The 20,949-nt window shown below is 43.0% G+C and overlaps 1 protein-coding gene across 1 annotated transcript in view; it reads left to right on the forward strand.

Moving 5' to 3' along the window:
• Nucleotides 1-18,205, forward strand: part of TBXT (T-box transcription factor T) — a 55,970-nt gene extending 37,765 nt beyond the window's left edge. The window contains exon 9 of the mRNA XM_061471394.1: nt 18,066-18,205. The gene's annotated coding sequence lies outside the window, so the exon portion shown is untranslated. The remainder of the gene's footprint in view (nt 1-18,065) is intronic.
• The last annotated feature ends 2,744 nt before the right edge of the window (nt 18,206-20,949 follow it).

Genomic DNA, 20,949 nt, shown 5'->3' on the forward strand with positions numbered 1-20,949 from the left:
TTGAACTCCTAAGAAAACAAGACACATGTGAGCTCACTGTCTGTTTATCCATCCCCATTCCTTTCCCTCCCATAGCTTTCAGCCCTGCTGCTCAATTTCCACAAAATTTGAAAGTTAGTTTCAGTGGTCATTGGACTCCCACTGGTCTGGGGGACATCAGGAGCTGAGTTGAGGAAGCAGCTGCTGCTACTGCCCCTCTGGCAGGAGAGCTGGGACAGCCCATGACCCCATGTGGCAGCAGGCCAGTCAGCTTGTTGGTCACCAAGAAGGTGACTGGACACAGCATGGGCTGCCTCTCACCCCATGGGTTGCTGGGTGCATGCTGGGGACCTGGGACTGTTGCCAGGAAAGGTGGTTGAGAACTAATGCTTTTGTAGCATGCCAGCAGGAAACCAGGCTTTGCTAGCTGTGCTGTTTGTAGAACAACTTGTTGAGACTAGGTATGAAATGCATTGGTCCTCTGATTTCAGTTGCTCAGTCGTTAGCTGTACCTTTGTTCCTTCTGGCTGTACACAGAACCACACTCCTCTGTTCAAATAGCTCTCCTGTGTCAAAATAACAGCAAAAAAGAGTTGGCTATACTGAAGCCAACAGGCAGTCTGATTGCCCTCATGTTGTGTTTGATTTCACTTGAGGGCTTCTTGCTTATTCCTTTAGGTCCACAAGCTTTTGAAATCATTGCAGATTCAACCTTCCTGTGATGGGGATGACTGGATTTGTGTTTAAGGGACTCCCTTTTCTGATGAAGAGGTCTGAGAAGGGAAGGTTTTGGGAAATAGCGAATTGGCCAATGGGAGCTTTTTTGGGTAGAAATCACAGCAGACAAATTTTGTTTGACTGTTGCTTCCTCCTATTCCCCGTATGCATGATGACCAACTTGAGTGTGTTAACTTCTGTTCTGTAAAAAATTATAGGCCACAGGGTTTCTCGTCAAAGAACTTCAGAGACATACTGAAATTTTTGATTGTGGTTTATTTCTACTGAATGCTGCCCCCTAAAATTCTCTGCAGAGAGAATTTTCTGTGAAAGGTCCTGGTCTGTGAAGTGGGTTTCTAGTGTTAGTCTAGCAATGGGAAATTGACAGGTCTTGCCTGACAATACTTATCTGCATACTTATCTATAAAGGAGAATCTATTGAGATGATAGTTTCAATTCCGTTTCTGGACATACATTTGTATGGGTTTATTATATAAATTTTCTTTCATATATATATACACATATGTATATACGCACATTCTCTCTTCATTCTTCCAGAGCAGGACATCACGCCAACCAGCATTTTCTTTTTGTTTACATGACTTGCAGCCTTGCTGTAAGTGGGGTGGAAAGACACGTGTTGAAGTGATTAAGTATAAAGAATCTGTTCCAGCATGTAATCCCTATGCTCCTTTTATAAACAAATACAAATTCATGAATTCTGTCTTATGGAAAGCATTGGTTAGGATCTAACAGGATTTAGGGAGAAAAAGTGAGTGGAAATCCAAGAAGGAAACAGTAAAGAAACCAGATTCTGATGAATTAACACCAGAGTGAACAGATGGACATGAAATGTTTACTGGAAGAACTTATCTTCCTAACTAAAATGACTTAATACTTCACCCTGGCAGTCTCTGCATTGGCCTGAAATGAACCACTTTGAATTAAAAATGCACATGTATGCTTTGAAATGAAGAAATCTTATTTGTCACTACCAAGCCTTCAGCCACAGACCACAGAAACAGTCTGCTGTAACTGGTAGAAATGGCTGCAAATCAGCAGTTCTATTCAGAGGCAAATTTCTGTTTCAGCACTTATTCATCTGTCTGCCTTGGTTGCAACTCTGTCCACCAAGGTGTCATACCCCACAGCACTGGCCCTTTTTTGGCAAGTACATGGACACAACACCCAAAATGTCCGTGGGATGCTTTATCCCATTCAACAGAAATGAAAAACCTTAAAATGAACAATATTAAATATTCATAAAATAAAACTTTTCCAACAGGATATTCCTAAGGCTATTAGTATCTTGTAATGGATTTTGAGATGTGCTGGGATGTTCTGTGAAGGTTAATTCTTTTAAAAGTCTTCAAAGGGTCTTTCTGAAGGTAGGGAGGGACTGTGCAAATACTGTCACTGTGTCAAAGGTGAGCTGTGGAAAAAATAAGAGATTCAAAAAGTAGCATTCTGGCATTTAAATTTCCAGGCAGCTGTGTGAGCTGCTGTTTCTTCCTAAATCAGCAATGTCTCATGGGAAATGGCTGGGACAAGCTGCTGGGTGTTTTTACGTCACTGTAGTGAATCTGCTCTTCCTGAAAAGCTGGAACCTAGTTATTTTTAACAGCTCCACTTATTTCCCAAGGGTCAGCATGTTTTCACATACTACATTTTAAAAATTTCTGAAGCAGAAATGACGATTAGATCTGTCAGTCCTTTCACAATGGAAGATTTTGTATGCTGCTGGCTCCTTTGCTTCCTTTCAGGGTGGTAAGCGTTAATGTTTTGAGATGAGAATACAGTAAGTGACATATTCCCACTTTTGACACTCCTTCCACTTTGCTATAATCATAACCAATTTCTAACACCCTGTTGTTTGAGCTAATCTGTTGATTAGACACTGGTGTGTACAGGGTAAGTAGATAGAGAGGTAGTGCAAGCCATCTACCCCAGTATTGATTGAAGGCTTCTGGGCTTGTAATTAATCTCTTATGTGCTAATCAACTTGCTCCAATCAGTAGACCCCTTATCCCAGGCTGTGTCCCATCCTCCCTGGCATAGGGCTCACTGGTTCTGTTAGGCTGCCATGGTCCATGATGAAAGACTTAGCTGGAGCATAGGCTACAGTCAAAAAGAGGGTTTAAGGCACCCAAACTGCTGTTCCCTTGAAACATGGCAACTGATTAGGGGCATTAGAATGAAATGGAACAGAATGAACTAGTTAGCTCTTTCAACTGGTTTCACAACTGGTCTGTGAGAAAATCTGAAATTGCATAGGACAAAAATATGTATGAGGATTTTTCCATAAGACTGCAATTCTAGTTCCTAATCAGCTCTAATAGCAACTCTTCTGCTCTCTGTGCTGTACATTCTTGATGTGCAAAGTGTGGGCTCTCAGTATGGAGAAGTTTACCAGTGCTTGTGCTAGTCTTCCAAGCACGCATGGATATTTCACATGCTTTCACAGTTTGACAGATAGTCACTATTTTTCCTCTGTCTACATCCCACAGGAAGTAGAGCTTCAGCAAAGTACAGTGTTTCTGAACACCGCAATGAGGTATCCATCTAAGCCTCCTATAGAAGGAAATAGTCTTGATTTAGACAAAAAGGTAGTGGATAACCTTCCTGACTCTGTCATCATTATCTTTCTTCTGAAAAAATCTTAATTTGAGTTAGTTATAAATATTTTTGAGGTGCTTCTCAGGTCTTGAGTGCAACAGTTACTCTAGCCCACAGAAACAGCTTTTATATATATCTAAATCTTACCAGAACACTTCCAAATATTTTCTCACTTTTAATTAATAGCTTTTAAAACTATATTCAGGACACATGCCTTTACTGTAGACAGACTGGACATTAAATGACTATCCCAGAAGTGCAAATAAAAGTGGTTCTAAAGATCTATTGGCTATTTAGATTCATTTGTGGTTGAAGTGAATTAGGAGATTGCTAGTATTAGTAAAAGTGGGAAATGTTTATGCATTTAAAAGTTCCTCTGTTGTCAGGTTTTTGAAAGAAGAAGGAGTTGCACTGCAACCCAGATAATGGATTGCTTTTAATTTATTACTTCAGGTAAAGAGCTAACTGAAGTACTTTTGCGGCAGCAAGTAATTTGAAGGGTTTTTTCTTTATTCAATACATACATCCTGACTGGATATCTACAGGGAATTGACAAAACACCGAAAATGTCCTTCTTCCAGAAGCAGTTGAGTGTGGAGTAAAACCTGGGATGGATCATTTAGGCTTTGTCTTAGCTTTTGCTGTTCCCAAAGCCTTTCTGAAATAATGTTGTAAAAAAAAAAAACCACAAAAAAACCCCGGGACAAATATTCATATTGTTGTGTCCCTAGCTAAAACATGTTCCTAACCAAGTGAGTTATTTCAGACTAGCACACTCCACCACTGACAAGAATATAGAGGAGTTATATTGCTGGTGTGATGTCCTAGCCTGCCAGCTCTTTTCCATGACAGCTGAGAACTCAAAGTAAATATCTTCTTACAAGATGCTGTTGATTAGACTTCCCAAAACTGGAAATAAGCCAGAACTGGTTTATAAAGCAATTTCTCAATTGAGATGAACTGGGATATTGTCGAAGTTATTCAGACAGGAAGAACATAAGCCTAAATACATAGCTGGGAAAAACTATGAGGTAGACTTGTAACTCCACCTTTGGGGCTTAGTGCCATGAGAAGAATACAGCTGTTCTTTAGAACTTTAAGATACTTGAAGAAATTTCATGCATGAGGCTGAATGCTGTTTTCATACACAGCATGAAAAAAGTTCCTTAATTTAATTTTTCAAGAGTCTTTTATGTGGAATCTGTCATTGGTAATGACATTTCAAGGAAATAAGCAAAGCATCCTGCAGGCACAAGCACTAAGTCAAAGTCAAGGCAGTGGCAGAATATTATTCTAATATCCTTCTGTTGCTACCATGGGCATTGCCCTTTTACAGTACTGTGTTACACTAGACTAAGCTTAAGCACCCCTAACTGTCACAGTGCAGTACAGTAGGTACAAGAAAAAGGTACTGTGAATTCAGTTAGGTAGTGAAGATTCACTCATAGTACAACAGACTTTGATGGACTTGTATGTGGTAAGGTAGTATATCGACTTTGGGACTCTAGGATAACTTGATTTCCTAGATCTCAGTTTCTTACAAAATTGCCCTTTTCCCCTCTAGGGATAATGGAAGGAAGGTTTATGCTGCCAAGTCAGAAGTGTCTTTTCTTTAGTACACCCTGCCCTAGAAAGCAGAAATAATCTAGGTAGCATTTTTATTCTCCCCTCTTGTTAATAAATGAATGGGCAAGACTGTTCCAGGTGTGACTCAACCTCAACTAACTTCAGGGATTATGCTGGTCTGTTGAGTTTCTCTCAGGTTTGGTGGGCTGTTAAAATGAATCATGGCAATATAAGGGCTTACAAGTAAGGCTTGAACTCTTATTCATTGTTCCTTTCTTTCTTTTGCTGGCAAACCACACAGTTGCTTATATTGGCATCTATAAACAGAATGGTGAGAATCTTACACAGATTTCTTGAAGATGTATCTCTTAATTTCTTGCCCTAATCACTGGGAGAAATGTTCTGCTTAAATATTCCAAGTAAAGTTTAGTCCTTATGTTCACATTTCCCTTCCAGAATAATGACCTTCACAGTTACCTCATTGTGTGGTTTCTTTTGATAAATTTAGCTCTTGCTAAAAGTGGTAGATGTCATTTATATTACAATGAATGCATTCAGTCTTGGAAGCTAAGTGCTTTCAGACCACTCCCATACTTGGGAGACATCTGAAAATCCCAGGGACTGAAGGCACAAGACTAAGTCCTGGCCAAGCACTGGTCTAGGAAGACCTAATGAGCTGGTAGATCTCATCTGGCTTTCTTGTTACTCTTGAGCTATCACAAGGGGGAAAGGAGAATGGGAGAACAGCAGCTAAATTAATAGTCCTAGAGTCTGAAGTTTTCCTTTGATGGAAAAAGCAGTGGATGCAGCAGTGCAAGCTTCTTTGCCCAACATGATGTCACAAGGGCACCCTCAAACTCATTCTCAGGGGATCTCTCTAGAGAGGAAAAGTACTTGTTCCCGCACCTGTGACCTTGCTGCTTACATTGTTTGAGATGACTGCAAACTCAACCAGTTTTGAGCTACAGCTGCCTTCCTTAGCCTGAACTGTGGACCTGATGTTGCTAATGACACAAGCACAGGTTTTGGAACCTAAGCCACCTCCTTGTCTACCAAAAAAATAACATTGCAGGTTTCCTTCTGCTGGTGATCTCTTCCCCAGGAAAACTGAAAACACTCCTCTGAAGCAGCTGTTGTTTGGGGCACATTAATGTTTGCTATGCATTAGCATTTGAGCTTGGGCCAGTGTTCATATATCCTTCCTTTGTCCTGATGTCCTGAATCTCCTACTTCATTCTAGATGCACACCACCATCTGAATACTGGCCTCGCCTCTGCTGTCACAGGGATTTTGTTGTGTTTAGATAGTTGTAACTACTATAATCCCTGTACCTTCTTATGCAAAACCTGTTCAGAGCTTCCCAGTTCTCGTCTCTATTGGAAAAGCATATATGCAGAGTTCTTTGCCTTTGTTTATCAGTTGATGGTAGTGAACAGCTGGGCTCCCACTGCAATTTTGGATAGCTCCCCATCTGTAGAGTCAGAACTTGTGAGCAAAGAGAGTGTGGTTATGATGGAGTTAGCACGTGTGTGTTTATGTGCACTAAGAGCAGGCACAGGCTGAATTTGGAAAGAGATGTCCTGCGAAACTGAAGGAACAAGGCTGTAGCCCTACTGTGATAACCTGCTGCTGACTGCTGCAGTCCCAGAGCCTGCAACAAATGGCTGCAGGAGCTGAGTAGCATACAAAATGGAGGGCACACATCATGTTTCAAAGCCCTCAAGTACATCTGCAGCAAGTTCATAGACTAGAATCATAGAATAGTTAGGGTTGGAAGGGACCTTAAGATCATCTAGTTCCAACCCCCCTGCCATGGGCAGGGACACCTCACACTAAACCATGTCACCCAAGGCTCTCTTCAGCCTGGGCTTGGACACCGCCAGCTTCCCTGAGCAGCCCATTCCAGTGCCTCACCACCCTCACAGTAAAGAACTTCTTCCTTATATCTAACCTGAACTTCCCCTGTTTAAGTTTGAATCTGTTACCCCTTGTCCTATCACTACAGTCCTTAATGAAGAGTCTTTACAGGCCCCCTTCAGATACTGGAAGGCTGCTATGAGGTCTCCACGCAGCCTTCTCTTCTCCAGGCTCGACAGCTCCAACCTTCTCAGCCTATCTTCATATGGAAGGTGTTCCAGTTCCCTAATCATCCTTGTGGCCCTCCTCTGGATTTGTTCCAACAGTTCCATGTCCTTTTTATGTTGAGGACACCAGAAATGCACACAATACTCCAAGTGAGGTCTCATGAGAGCAGAGTAGAGGGGCAGGATCAGCCCCTTTGACCTGCTGGTCACACTCCTTTTGATGCAGTCCAGGATACGGTTGGCTTTCTTGGCTGCACGCGCACACTGCTGGCTCATGTTCAGTTTCTCATTGACCAAGACCCCCAAGTCCTTCTCCACAGGGCTGCTCTGAATCTCTTCTCTGCCCAACCTGTAGCTATGCCTGGGATTGCTTCGACTCAGGTGTAGGACCTTGCATTTGGCACGGTTAAACTTCATGAAGTTGGCATTGGCCCACCTCTCCAGCATGTCAAGACCCCTTTGGATGGCATTCCTTCCTTCCAGTGTACCAACCGAACCACACAACTTGGTGACATTGGCAAACTTGCTGAGGGCGGGCTCAATCTCACTGTCCATGTCAACGACAAAGATGTTGAACAAGACCAGTCCCAACACTGATCCCTGAGGGACACCACTCGTTACTGGTCTCCAGCCGGACACTGAGCCATTGACCACAACTCTTTGCGCATGGCCATCCAGCCAGTTCTTTATCCACTGAGTGGTCCACCTATCAAATTGATGTCTCTCCAATTTAAAGACAAGGATGGTGTGTCAAACGCTTTGCACAAGTCCAAGTAGATGACGTCATCTGCTCTACCCCTGTCCATCAGTTCTGTAGCCCTGTCATAGAAGACCACCAAATTGGTCAGCCAGGGTTTCCCCTTAGTGAAGCCATGCTGGCTGTCACCAAGCCCCTTGTTGTTTTTCATGTGCCTTATCATGCCTTCAAGGAAAATCTGCTCCAAGATTTTGCCAGGCTCAGAGCTGAGACTGACTGGTCTGTAGTTCCCCGGGTCATCCATTTCCCCCTTCTTGAAAATGGGGGTTATATTACCCTTTTTCCAGTCATCAGGAACTACTAAGTTGCTGTAGTCCTCCATCCCTCAGCTGATGGTGTGTTTAAATCTATGCTTGCAGAGTTGGATGCAGTCACTCAGCAGGCTCTGGTTTGTGAAAAGAGCCCCAAAGGTACCTCCACAAAGCAGGGCACCATGCAGCTTGCTCTGTCTCCCCTTGTGGGGCTGCAGGCATGACACGCTGTGTGCAGCCCAACCCTGTTGTGGAGCCTGTGTATTTGCTGGGCCTCTGGAAATATAAAGGCAGGTTGGAAGTGACTTTGCTTACAGTGCAAGGGGGAATATACCGCAGTAATGACACACTGCCCCTTTTTTTGACTTTCTAATCAGGGGCGGGGTGCAGCCTGAACAATGGCAATCAGGCTTATTCATGCTATCACCATCAGCGTGCTTCAGTCCACTTCTGGATCAAGGAGGTGTTTTCAGCATTGTTTCTCATGGTTATTTGCACATTCAAAGCTGCTTTTTAAGACCATGTAACCAAAACTGCCAAAATAAAAATTTCTCCTAAGGAACCAAACTTAACAAATTAAAGGAAATAAGCTTTTGTTTGGGAATGCTCCAGTGAGAACCAGAGGAAACAGTACATATACTCTCCATCCCAGTTTTATGTGCCCTCTCTGCAAGGAATGGCTTGTTTGCTTTCTCCTAAAAAAGTTGGTATCTACAGATTCCCCCCAGAGCCAGGATTTCCCAATTTGTAGGTGCTGTTGGTAGACAGAAGGCAGCTAGATGTCTCCACTCCACTGCAGTTCTCACCAGAATTCGTATGGATACTTGTCTGGTTTAATTCCGTCTTTTTCCTAAGCCAGTAGCTGTAAGGAGGACTGAACAAAGTCAAGGTTAACACCCCCCTATACTCCCCACCCCAGATTTGTTATATACTTTCTTCTGTAAATTTGATCTTTTGTCCAACAACCTATAAGCCTCCTTGTGATGAAGACACTGCAAGATTTGTGAGTTATTTTTAAGATCTTCCTGCAAATCATATAGATGCAGATGTACGCAAATGAAGGAACTGAACTTTGCTTAAGGGAAACCTTACAAAGAGGTGTAAGAATAGGTTAATCTGCACTCTCTCACCCATTATCAAGGTGCTGTGCATTCAGGGTTAGAGGGAACATTAGGATTTCTGACTTCCCAAATAGTGGGGCCTAGATAATGTAAACTAGAAACTCTGCAGTAAGATTAAATTTGTAGAAGCATGGAATGGTTTAGAGTTGGAAGGGACCTTAAAGATCACCTAGTTCCAAACCCCCTGCTATGGGCAGGGACACCTTCCACTACATCACGTTGCTCAAAGCCCTGTCCAACCTGGCCTTGAACAATTCCAGGAATGGGGCAGCCACAACTTCTTGGGTAACCTGTGGCAGGGCCTCACTACCATCATACTAAATAATTCCTTCCTAATGTCTAACCTAAATCTGCCCTCTATCAGTTTATAAGCCATTTCCCCCTTGTCCTACTACTATATTCCCTTGTAAAAAGTCGCTCTCCAGGTTTCTTGTAGGCCCCCTTTAGATATTGGAAGACTCGTTTATAGAAGGCTCTCCCCTGAGCCTTCGCTGGGTGGAGAAAGCCTGTTTATTATCTCTAGATTTTAATCCAGCCAGTTCTGAGTTAAAGCCTCCAGACAGTGAAATGTGTCCTTTGGAAGTGGTTGCAAGTTAATTACTCTAAAACACAGAAGATTTCCTCTAGTTTCATTTTTCAGACCCTGGATCCCATTCTGACTTTTTAATATGGGTCATCATGCTTATTGTTTTTAGTTAATTTTTTCATCAGTGTCATACAGGTATGAATCCAGGAGATTTACAGAAGCCTGTTACCTCAAGATGTTTCACTTTCTAGATATGCATTTATAAACTGAAAGAAAACAAAACAAAAATCAAGTATTGTTGGAGGCCTCTTAGTCTGTTTCTAAAAGAAAAAAAATATGGTAACTGGCCTTGATCTTGTTGTTCTCCTTTATTTTACATAGTTACCACATCCCAAATGGCTAGAGTTGTGCCAGATGAGCTAGAGTAACCATATGTACGTGTTCTTAATCCATGGCAAATGAGAAGGTATGCTGTGTAGGTTGGCCAGCAATAAGAAAGAAGAAAGATAAATCCAGTTATTTTCTACTTTTACTTTCTACCCATTCAAGTAACAACGATGACAATTTTGGTGGCACATAACTGATGACCCCATGTCTGCTCCTTTGTTTTTCCAGTTTTGCCTAGGATCAGTGCCAAGCTGAATGATCAATGGCTACATCCTGTTTGTTTTTCTGGTGGTGTTTTTTTTTTCTTTTAAAAAAATATTGGCTTTAGAATAGCTTTTTTTCCAGTGATCTGGAACTTCCAATTGCCTTGCCATTGACTTCAGTGCATTTTGGATCAGATCTTAAAATGAACATCTGGTTGCAAATTCATTAGCCAAGGCCTAACAAGGCATCTTCCATCGAACAAATACCTTTGGACTTCTTGATTTCATGCTCTTTGAATGTCTTACTGTAAAAAATTTGGTGGTCTTAAGCTGTAATGCAGTGGCTCCAACAGCAACATCAGTGGGGAGTTGACAATGTGCTCACCTGCTGTTCTCTGATCCTGTTATTTCCTCTTCAGAAGTACAGCTCAACATATTTCTGGCTGTGCTGGCCAGCACACAGGATTTACAGCTCAGCTGAGCTTGGCATGAGAAGGTTACCTTAATTTCTCCCTTTCCAGAATCTGTGCTGTATTTTCTATGATTCCAAGCTCTCGGTAGGTGTTAGAAGAACCCTGCTCTTCCCCAGCCAAAGGTTAGCAACAGGCATTGGCACCATCATTTTAATGTAACTGTTGAGTCCTCTCTTAGAATTTAGGAAGGATCTCAGCAGTATTTTAAGCTCTGAGGGCTCATTTCATCTGCAGAAGAGATATTTAGTTTTCTAAAATTCCAAATAAATAGGAGTCAGCTGTGTATGTTTGTATATAGATTAAATACACAGGTGTATAAAATGATGGAAAGTAAAACCTGATCTACTCCATCTATCCTATTTTAATTTGGAAATATATTTGGGAAAAACATGAAGACACATGAGCTTCTAAAAGAGGTTGCACTGATCTGGGAAAAAAATATAAATCCCAGTGCACATTAAGAAAGGCAAATTTGATAGTTCATTTAGCAAAGACATCAGTGCCCGTAGACACAGAATTTTTACAGGTCTGCTGGATTCCACCCTTTAGAAGTTTTTGTTGTTGTCAATCATAAATTTGTAAATGTTGTTCTTGTCCTTATTTTGACTTTTCATATTTAATCAGTTTAAAGTATATGCAGATTACCTAGATCCCTCCCTCTGTGATTCTTTCTGACTAGCAGTGCATTTATAGTTAAACAAGTGAGGCATTTGGACTGTAGTCGTTTTGATTTATAGCAGCAGGAACAAAGCGAGAGAGTACAGACGTCAGTGCTGCTGCTGCTGATCTGGCAACAGAGACTTCCTAATGCACAAATTACGTCTTTTACCACACAATTCCCTTTCTACCCTAACTAGAGACAGGGAAGCATGCTTATTTAATGTTATCTATACAAAGGTGTATGTAGAGTACTGACTGGCTATTATATTGCTCGTTTTAGGCATACAGTTTGTATTTCACCATGTTTTCTGCATCTTGAAATGAATTTTCCATAATGGCAAATATGCAGTAATTCAGTTTTCTTGCCTCTTCAGGACAGAACAGTCAAGTGTGAGTTAAAGACAATTGTGGAGGTGGCTGTGGTGCTTTACCCATAGAGTCACTTGCCCCTGTGAAACTGTTAAGTCATTGTCTATAGACCACCAAAATGTCATGGTGTGTAGTCCACATCTGACCCTGGAGGCCTTTGAATAATTACCCCACGGATGAAAGGCTCCAGCTGTTCATGCTTAGCTCCCTGCACCACTGAGTGGAAGGAGTACTGTTTTGGTAATTAATATCAAATATAGGTGGTGGAAGAAAGTAAGACTTCAGAGAAGACTTTGTCTCAGTGGTAACATTTCGAATTCCAGGGTGGAGTGTAACTGTCCATTCCTATTTCTATTTGTATGTAAAGATCCTGCTAGTTTTCCTTTTCAAATGGTATGGAGTATACCACTAACCAAAATCCAGACTTGTCTCAGCTGGATAAAACAAAATCTTCTGGCAGTCATCACACCCAGAACCCAGGCGTCACATAGCTTTGGTTAATAGGTGGCTGCATTTCACTAGTGGCTGGAGTGATTCCTGTGCATATAGCACCATAGCCTGTATATCTGTTAAGCCTTTAGAGCACTCTGGGATGAAAATAGCTCAGTGCAAAATAATGGTCTCAATTTAGCCCTACAGTTTGTAGCCAAAGCCTTGGAGCAACTCCTAAGGCAGAGCAAAGACTGACTTTTTTCAAGCCTGCTCCTCCAAAGGCAGATCCAGTATGTGCAGTGCTGTGTCCTGTGCAAAGGCAGGGAGCCACCCCCATCCACTCAGCAGGCACTGCTATCCGGTGCCATGCTCACAGCAGCAACTGTTTCTGCACAAGCAACAGGCCCCTGCCTGCTCTGCAGATATTGCTCTACCTTCAGTATGGTATAGCATGCACTGACACCAGCTACCCGTGCTTACACAAGGTCATCTTTTAATGTGGGGAAACAAAAAGCAAAGTCATCCTTATAATATGTTCAAGTGCATCCTATTTATCCTATCTCCCATTTAACATGCCTGGATACTGAGAGTTGCATCATTCACACCACTAAAAACACACACAAATGAATTCCAAGGTTGGCTTTGCTGCGCTGAAATAAAATAGTGAGAAAAATTATAAAAAGCACAGTCATGGGGTAGAATGTAAATAACTGTGGGTGAAGGCGTGTGATTTGCCATGCAGAGACTCTGCAGGAGCCATGCCTAATGCCTGCCCTTCATTCCTCACATGTCCAGTTACTGGGGCAGATTGCTGAGCTGCTCACGTGCTCAAATGGCATCCGGGACAGTGAGCCTTTGAATGTCTTACTGGATTCCTTCAAAACCTCAGTCCTGTGTGGCTTTGTGAACTATCTGTTAAATGGGTATTTACTGGGGAGAGCCCGCACGCATACAATTAAGTACAATGCAGCTGAATGAAGATCTAACGTAAATGCAGTTTTAAGCATAAGCTGGGTATTAAAATGTGTAAGTACATTCCTGTTGTCATAAGGATCCCTGTTGCCAGCTAGCATTGTTTTTATGATACCTGGTTTGTTTTCCTTTGTTTCTGTGAAAAAAATGCAAATAACAATAAGCTTCAAATGCACAGTGAAGCCTTTGCTGTGCACAAGTTATTCAGTTGTTAGATTTCTTTTTCTTTTCAGAAATCTAGCTTGTGGTCTAATTGCTTGCCCTTTTACGTTTTTTTTTCTTTGTATTTTGAAGCCAAATGGTTATTCAAAGTAGGTGGCGCTGCAGAACTGAACTGTTTCCGAGACTTGCTTTTTGCATTGACAGAGAAAAAAAGATTTGCTACTCTATACGTGCAGTTGAGTGTGGAGGGGAGCAGGCGTAGGTGCTGCTGGGAGGATGTACAAATGGCTGTGCTTCATAGCACTGAGCTTTGGACAGCACTGGCTCGTTTGCAGTCTAAATTAATACAGCTTTTAGGCTGCTTTAATTTATCTGGCCAATCCCTGACCTCAGACGACCTTTATGTGCTGCGAAGGTGCCAGGAGGTGGAAGCTAGTTTCGGGTTCCTTGCGGGCAGCAGCAGCAGGGAGGTGCAGGATCGGTTCCAGCTGCTCAACGTCACCAAGGATTCCTGCATGGGAGGGCAGCGCTGCGCCATGCCAGCAGCACGCGCCAGCTTCGCAGCAGCTTGGCACGGCTGCAGTTAAGCTGAATTGAAATGGGGCAGGGCTTGGCAAGGGTACGGCTGCACACTCTGCCAGCCAAATCCAGTGACGCCTGAGTTCTCTGATTCCCATTGACTTTAATAGGGCCTGGGCTGTTGTCCCTCTCGCCTCAGCTAAGCACCAGTACAATGTGAAGGAGGGCAAGGCCCGACCCCACAGACATCTCTTCTGTGAGCTCTTTTGGGCAGCTCTTCTGTCAAATTCTCCTGCGGAAAAGAGGAGGGGTAGAAGGAGATAGGGATAAAATGTAAACAGATACGGTTTGGGTTTAACTGTGCCCTTAAGACTTCTCTCTGACCTTGATGGGCAGAGGAGGGATGTGGGCAGGAGGCTTGCGTTACGTATGCAACTAAGGACACAGGCAGAGCCACCATTTTATAACCGTTATTCTTCAGAGCCCAGGGCTTGGTGATTAATGGGGGGAAAGGGGGGCGGGAAGACACATGATAGGGGGAAGAGGAGAAATAACAGTGGGTGTGCAGATAATGGAAAAATGCTGAATGAGTAGGCTATTACAAAGGGGAAAAGGAGGAAAAAAACTCAAAGGGTTGTTTTTCTAAGGGGAAATCCGTTATAATACAGCAAGCTGCGGGTGTGCGGGGTATGGCCTCCCTCAGCGCCTCAGTGACAGAAAGACCGTTAGTGCGGAGGGGGTGGAGTTGGAGGGGTGGCCGATACCTGAGAAAACCCAGCTTAAGATCTATTTATTTCACAGGACCCGCGTGAAATAAATAAATTAAATGGTAATTATTCATCGAAATTATTATTTTGAAATATCAAGAACGGGGGGAGGTGGTGGAAGCACACTAACACCCCCCACCCCCACCCCCCCCCCCCCGCAAGAAACCGTTAACTGTGAACGTGCCGCTGGCGCAACCGCCAGGCTGATTTATAAAGCGTGATCGTGAAAATAAATAAATAAAACCCCATTAAGGCGTCTCATTGAGGAAGGAAAAAAAAGACAAACGGGAGAAAGGAGGGGGAGCGGGGGGGAGGGGGTAGCGCAGAGCCCCGGTGCGTGTCACTGAGGCAGCATTGACGCAGGCAGCTCTGACGGCAGCAGCCGCCGCGGCGGGGACGGCGAGAGGCTGAATGGGAGGGAGCGCGCAGGAAGGCGCGCCTGGCAGCAGCAACCCCCCCTTCTCTTCCCCCGCTTAATGAGCCGCTCCGCGCTCGCGGGGGAGGCTCTGTCAGCCCTCGCTGCGGGGCTCATCGGTGTGCCGGGCACGAAACGTCGGGAGAGGGGATGTGTGTGGGGGGGGGTTGAGGTGTGTGTGGAGGGAAAGGACGAGCCGCTGCCTCCTGGCCCTCCCTCAGTGTGTGTGTGTGTGTGTGTATGTGTGTGTATGTATGTATGTAGGTTTACCTCAGAGCTACGTGTGTCTTTCCCGTCCAGCTCTGCAGTGTATGTTGGTGTGTGGCACTGTGGGGTTATCTCAGCATGTATCCTCCTTCATGGATCTGAATAGTGAAGGCTGCCTGCTGTGGGTAGGAACTGCTGATTTTCTGCGAGTTGATGCTTTACAAGTTGGGAAGCAGAGGTTGGCACAGCTGAAAACTGGCTGCTTGTCCCTTTATTTTGTTTCTTGCAGCTAGTAAGAAGCTTGGGGACTATGGCCTTTAGGGAGAATAAAATCATTTTTACTGAGAGCTTCTTAAGGCTTTTTCCATGCAGTCTCTTCAGGGTGCAAAAGAGAGTGATAACTGTATTGCTGATAAAAACAGAAGATTCAAGTTAGATATAAGGAAGAAATTCTTCCCTGTGAGGGTGGTGAGGCGCTGGCACAGGTTGCCCAGAGAAGCGGTGGCTGCCCCATCTCTAGAAGTGTTCAAGGCCAGGTTGGATGGAGCTTTGAGCAACGAGGTCTAGGGGAAGGTGTCCTTGTGCATGGCAGGGAGGTTGGAACTAGATTATGTTAAGGTCCTTTCTGACCAAAACCACTCTATGATTCTATAATACAAACACTTAGGGTCTGCTTGCCTTCACAGCTGACTTTTTTCTATGTTAAGAAAGGGGAGCTTGAATCCCATTCCTAGGCTGTTCTCTGCAACTACCATGTAATCATTTGTCTTCAGGGCTGGAAGACTTTTCACAAAATGGTAAAGGTAGCAACACTACATTCTTTGCTGTGCTTCTCTGCCTTTGGTGTTCCAGCTGCTGTTAAGTAACCCTGAAAATACCTTGTCTGCATGACTGATGTTGTGCTGTTCCCGATGACTGCTTAGAAAGGACCTCATATTTTGGGGTCATCAGTCTGATAACTTCCAGCTCTGCATTCACTACAACCTTTTTATCAAAAGGACAGTATAGGAAACAGTTTTTCCCCTCTGTCAAGCAGGATGATTTCTGAGGGAAGCCCAAATGTGATGCACAGGCCCTGACTGAAAAACCGGAGGCCTATACAGTGCCAGAACTTGTGGAAGGAAACTAAAAAGGTGGCTGCTGGTGGCTGTGTCCTAGCCAGTACTAAATCATGCAGTATGTTACTTTTTCTTCAAGCAGGAAGGACATACATAGGAGCACACATGAGCCCCTGCCATCTAACTGTACTCTTATACCTGGTGGAGCAATCTGGGGGCTTTTTGGTTGAATGTGTAGATTAACACTGATGCAAGAGGAGAGGAGACTCCTTTCTTTCCTCCTCTCTGCTCTCCCTTGGGAGGTCTCGGTTCTCTACTTTAGGTCCTTGCTCTTCCAAACTTGCAGAAGCTTCCACAAGACAAATTCTGTATCTGAAGAAATGAGGTTTGCTGAAGGTTTTTATGGATTTTTCAAATCACAGGTAGTATTTGGAACATCAGTGAGAGTTTGTGACTATGAGTGTTTGTGTTTGTTGCTGTTCCTACCTTATGGTTTCACTTTTACACAGATGCTAGTAGTGAAGAAGTGCAAATGCACTAGTGTAACAGTTCTTTCAGCCAGATGCAGTTTGCACTGATGGTTATATAAAGGTGAAGGTGTAATGTTTGATTTTGGGAAAAAAAAACCTAATCAACCCCCCCCCCCAAAAAAAAAACCACAAAAAAAAACCCACAAAAAAAAACCAAAAAAAAAACAAACAAACCCCAAATAAAACCAAAGACACAAAAACACCCTCACAAAACTACATTTAGAAAAGCCTGAATCTGTTTTCACTAACTTCACTGGTGAGGACGCAAGTGAGAAGTTAAGGAGCCGCATCACAGGTTCAGGTGCTGGACAGAAACCTCAGCGGGTGTCCAGTCCAAACTCCTACTTAAAGCAGTAGGTGAGAGATTGGACCAGGCTGCTCAGCTAAACGTGCCCTCTTTTCTCATGCACAGTCATTTTAGAGTATGTCTTGCAGAGCTGCCACTGGTGATAGGTTTGAATGGTAGGAACCAGGTTCTTCCTTTTCTCACTTATGCTAGTTTTGTACTTTCTGGGAGTGGATGCAGTTACTCCAGCTTTATACTAGTATATGGGAGAGAAGAAACCAAGTGCTGTCAAATCAAAATGAGAAAGCTCTTTGTGTATGCTCACTGAATCGCATTTTAAATATTATAAATATTTTGTTCTATCTTCTAAAGTTACAGTGTATATTGACACTATCATACATTTAGTGTGTATTTTAGTTTTCATTTTTTCTTTCTGTTACCAAATATATTCAGATAGAGATACCAACAATTATTTTTGTAGGGGGCCTACAAGAATGCTGGAAAGGGATTTTTTTACAAAGGAATGTAGTGAGAGAAAAGGGGGCAATGGCTTTAAACTGAAAGAGGGCAGAATTAGATTATACATTAGGAAAAAATCCTTCACAATGGTGGTGGTGAGGCACTGGAACAGGCTGCCTGGAGAAGTTGTGGCTGCCCCATCCCTTGGTTGCCGCATCCCAGTGTTCAAGGCCAGGTTGGACAGGGCTTTGAGCAACCTGGTCTAGTGGAAGGTGCCCCTGCCCATGGCAGGGGGGTTGGAACAAGATGATCTTTAAGATCTCATCCAATCCAAACCATTCTATGATTCTATGAAAGCCAAAATCATAAGGATAGATGATTTGCTGTAGAGTAGAATTCAAAATAGGAGCTACACGTGTTTCTGATAGAACTTGATTTTGTTCTGAGTTCCTTAAGTGAATGGTAAAAAATCATTGGAAATACAGTGGAGCATATCTTGCAGAAACATGCAGTTAGAATTGATTTTTTTTTTTTCCCATCCTTCCACAGAAAACTATGAAGAAACAAAAAACTGTAGGTTGGACACCATTGCAGGGGTTTAAAAGCATAACTCCTGTGAGCCACGGGAATGGTTGAGATACAGCTTGAAAGCAGAATTAAAGCTGAATGAGCAATAAGTGGAAATGATGTGAATTTCCAATGCTGGAATTACTTGGTCTAAAATTTTGCCCCCACCCCCTTAGGCTCTGTGCAACAAAACTTGCAGGCCAGAGGAAGTGGGGAAGCAGAGCTGGTAAAACACTTTGATACTCCTTAGACACAACAGTTTCTCTGGTAGAATGGCCCCACTATAGCCCTTCAGGCTCAGGATGCTCCCCTGGCCCACCTCCCAGCCTAATGCTGGGCTGCCAGAAGCAGGCACAGAGCCCTGCACTGGGCAGCTCCCTTCTACCACAGACTCTGCCAGCATCTTCAGGGGCCTAGCGTGGGCCTCCGTGTCTTGCTGTAGAGACTTTTCTCTGTAAAGGAGGCTATAAGGGAAAGGGCTATAGATGTAAATAAATAAACAAACAAGAAGACAGATCTTGGATCTTTGGAAGAAAGTGTCATGGAAAATGGCAGGAACAAACCCCAGAGTGGCAGCGTTTGAGGACAAGAGACTTCTACAAGCTCTTTGCTCCTGTTCCAGCTCTTTTGGTTACCTAAGGTTCCAGAAATTATTTTTCAAGCATATAGTGTTTCACATATCTCCATCAAAGAAATTCTCAGTACTGACCTAGGACTGGCCTCGAGTGTAAGAAACGTAGAAACTTGTGAGCAGAATGACCCACTATCTGTTCTACAAAATACGACACAGTTACAGTTTCATCACATCGATGCCATAGACACTGACAAGGCAGGTCTATGCTTTCCTAGCTGGATAGGGGACAGAGGATATTCTTCTCCCAGGAGCAAGGGAGTTGTGAATTTCCTGACAGAGAAACAGAGGAGGAAATAGCTGGAGCAGAGACAGCGAAGGGGGGGAAAAGTTCTGGAGCTGCTGCCACTAGGAAATGGGGAAAGTTTCTGAACGCTCCCTTCTCTATCTCAAGCAGTAGCTGCTGCCCTGAACACGTCCATCCTACTTATCAGCAGGGTGTGTGAAAACCCAGTAAACAAATTCACAGTTCTGAAAATTGCTAAAGGCTCAAATAAGCCACCATATTTTTTACAATTAAAAACACCGCTATACAGTGATACGTAGGGTTTATGAGGAGACATGGATCAGAACTTGATGGCCATATGTGCTGAACAAGTATAAAGGGTTTGCAGAAGTAGGAAGGCAAAGTGGACAAAATAACTTTATTCTGGAAGGTGAGAACACCCATTTCTCTCTAACTTAATGGAGGAAATTCAGCTAGGCCTCTGTAGATTAATGCACTGATCTTCATCTGTTCTGTGAAATACAAAGATGAATGTTGTGACATTAGAGTGCACACTTCATGCTGAAAGAACAATATTAAACAATAAACAGAGAGATGGCTTTGAATCTTGACACTGACTTAGTACCACCTTTCTTGTAGTGCTGAATTTCAGATGAAACTTTCCAATGCACCTTTCACCCCCCTCCTTTGAATTGTTAAATTTCAAGATCCAAAAGGTTGCCATTTTTTGTAGTGTAAGAACTCAGGAACTGTGTCAGTCCTGTAAGTTTTCTTTGTGTTACATGTCAGCTTGTATTGTATGTAATGTCACTGCAGTGGGGCTACATGATCATTATTACTTCTGCATATTAGCTGGGGGAGTGGAAAAATGACAGATACAGTGGTAAGTTCTGGGAGCTGTTTTTAAATTGAGAAAGTGAGTGAAGCAAAAGAGCGTGTGTGTGAGAGAGATTTCAGTTCTAAACCTGCACTAAACTCTCTCCATGGCCTTGCTCAAATTACTTGTAAGACACTGTAGTTTTCAGCCCTATCAAATGGTATCTTACTGTGCAAGGATTCCCTCTGAAAGCAGTGGAACTAGCCAGGGATTAAGGCAGTAATCAAATGTGAGCAAAGGGGATAGAACAGACTTTTCACCTCTCTGCTGCTGTTTACCAATTTATAAAATGAGGATAATAAAATTTACCAACTGTTCTGGGTGTTGTAAGAATACATTAGCTCATGCTAGGAAATCACTTTGAAGACAAGCCTAATGTACAAATGCTAAGGATTCTGTCAAGATGGGCAGGAGTGTATTCACAGTTCAGGGACACGTACCAAAACAATGCTTTGAGTGGAGAGTGGGCTGTTGCCAGAATGAGGCTTTAATGATGCAGATGTCTACAATATATCTAAAATGCTGTGTTATAAGTCACCTCATAAAGCCATACAACGAAAAAACTATGAACTGCATGGGAAAAGTGATAGTATGGCACTGCATGAGAGATAATTGATTCATTGTGCTGTTCATCAAGAATTGGTTACATATTGCTGGCTCAAATAGTTCAGATCATACGTGTGAGAAGAAAGTAAGAGAAAACTAAGTTGCAACATAAGACCTCTCATTTTTATGGCTGCTGTGTTTGGTTATTTGCTGTGTCTGTGCAGGATGCATTGTACAGAGGCAGGTTTGCCTTAACCTGTGCTGTTCCTGTCTCCTCTGAACTTTTAATTTTCTATCCCTTTAAAATATGTTGCATTCAGACTGATGAGGCACTGAAAACTGCCATGAATGGTCCTTTGTGAACATGATTGACAGGCTAGGCTAGTAATGCTTTAAAAAAATAAAGCAAAAAGTAAAGTGTTTGCAAACTGAGCTATATTTATTGAAGGTCTTTTACCTGATGATTTCAGTTATTGACTCATGTGAGAGAAATACCCAGTCCAAATCCATAAGCTTGAAAACACTTTGTCTATCTCCAAGTACAATTGTGTTTAGTAGGGCCTTAACTCCAGGTCCTTCTAGAATC

The sequence above is a fragment of the Pezoporus flaviventris genome, unplaced genomic scaffold (assembly GCF_033815535.1).
Source record: "Pezoporus flaviventris isolate CSIRO_AGI_PZ_B2104156 unplaced genomic scaffold, CSIRO_AGI_Pfla_v1 ptg000066l, whole genome shotgun sequence".
Lineage (NCBI taxonomy): Eukaryota > Metazoa > Chordata > Aves > Psittaciformes > Psittacidae > Pezoporus > Pezoporus flaviventris.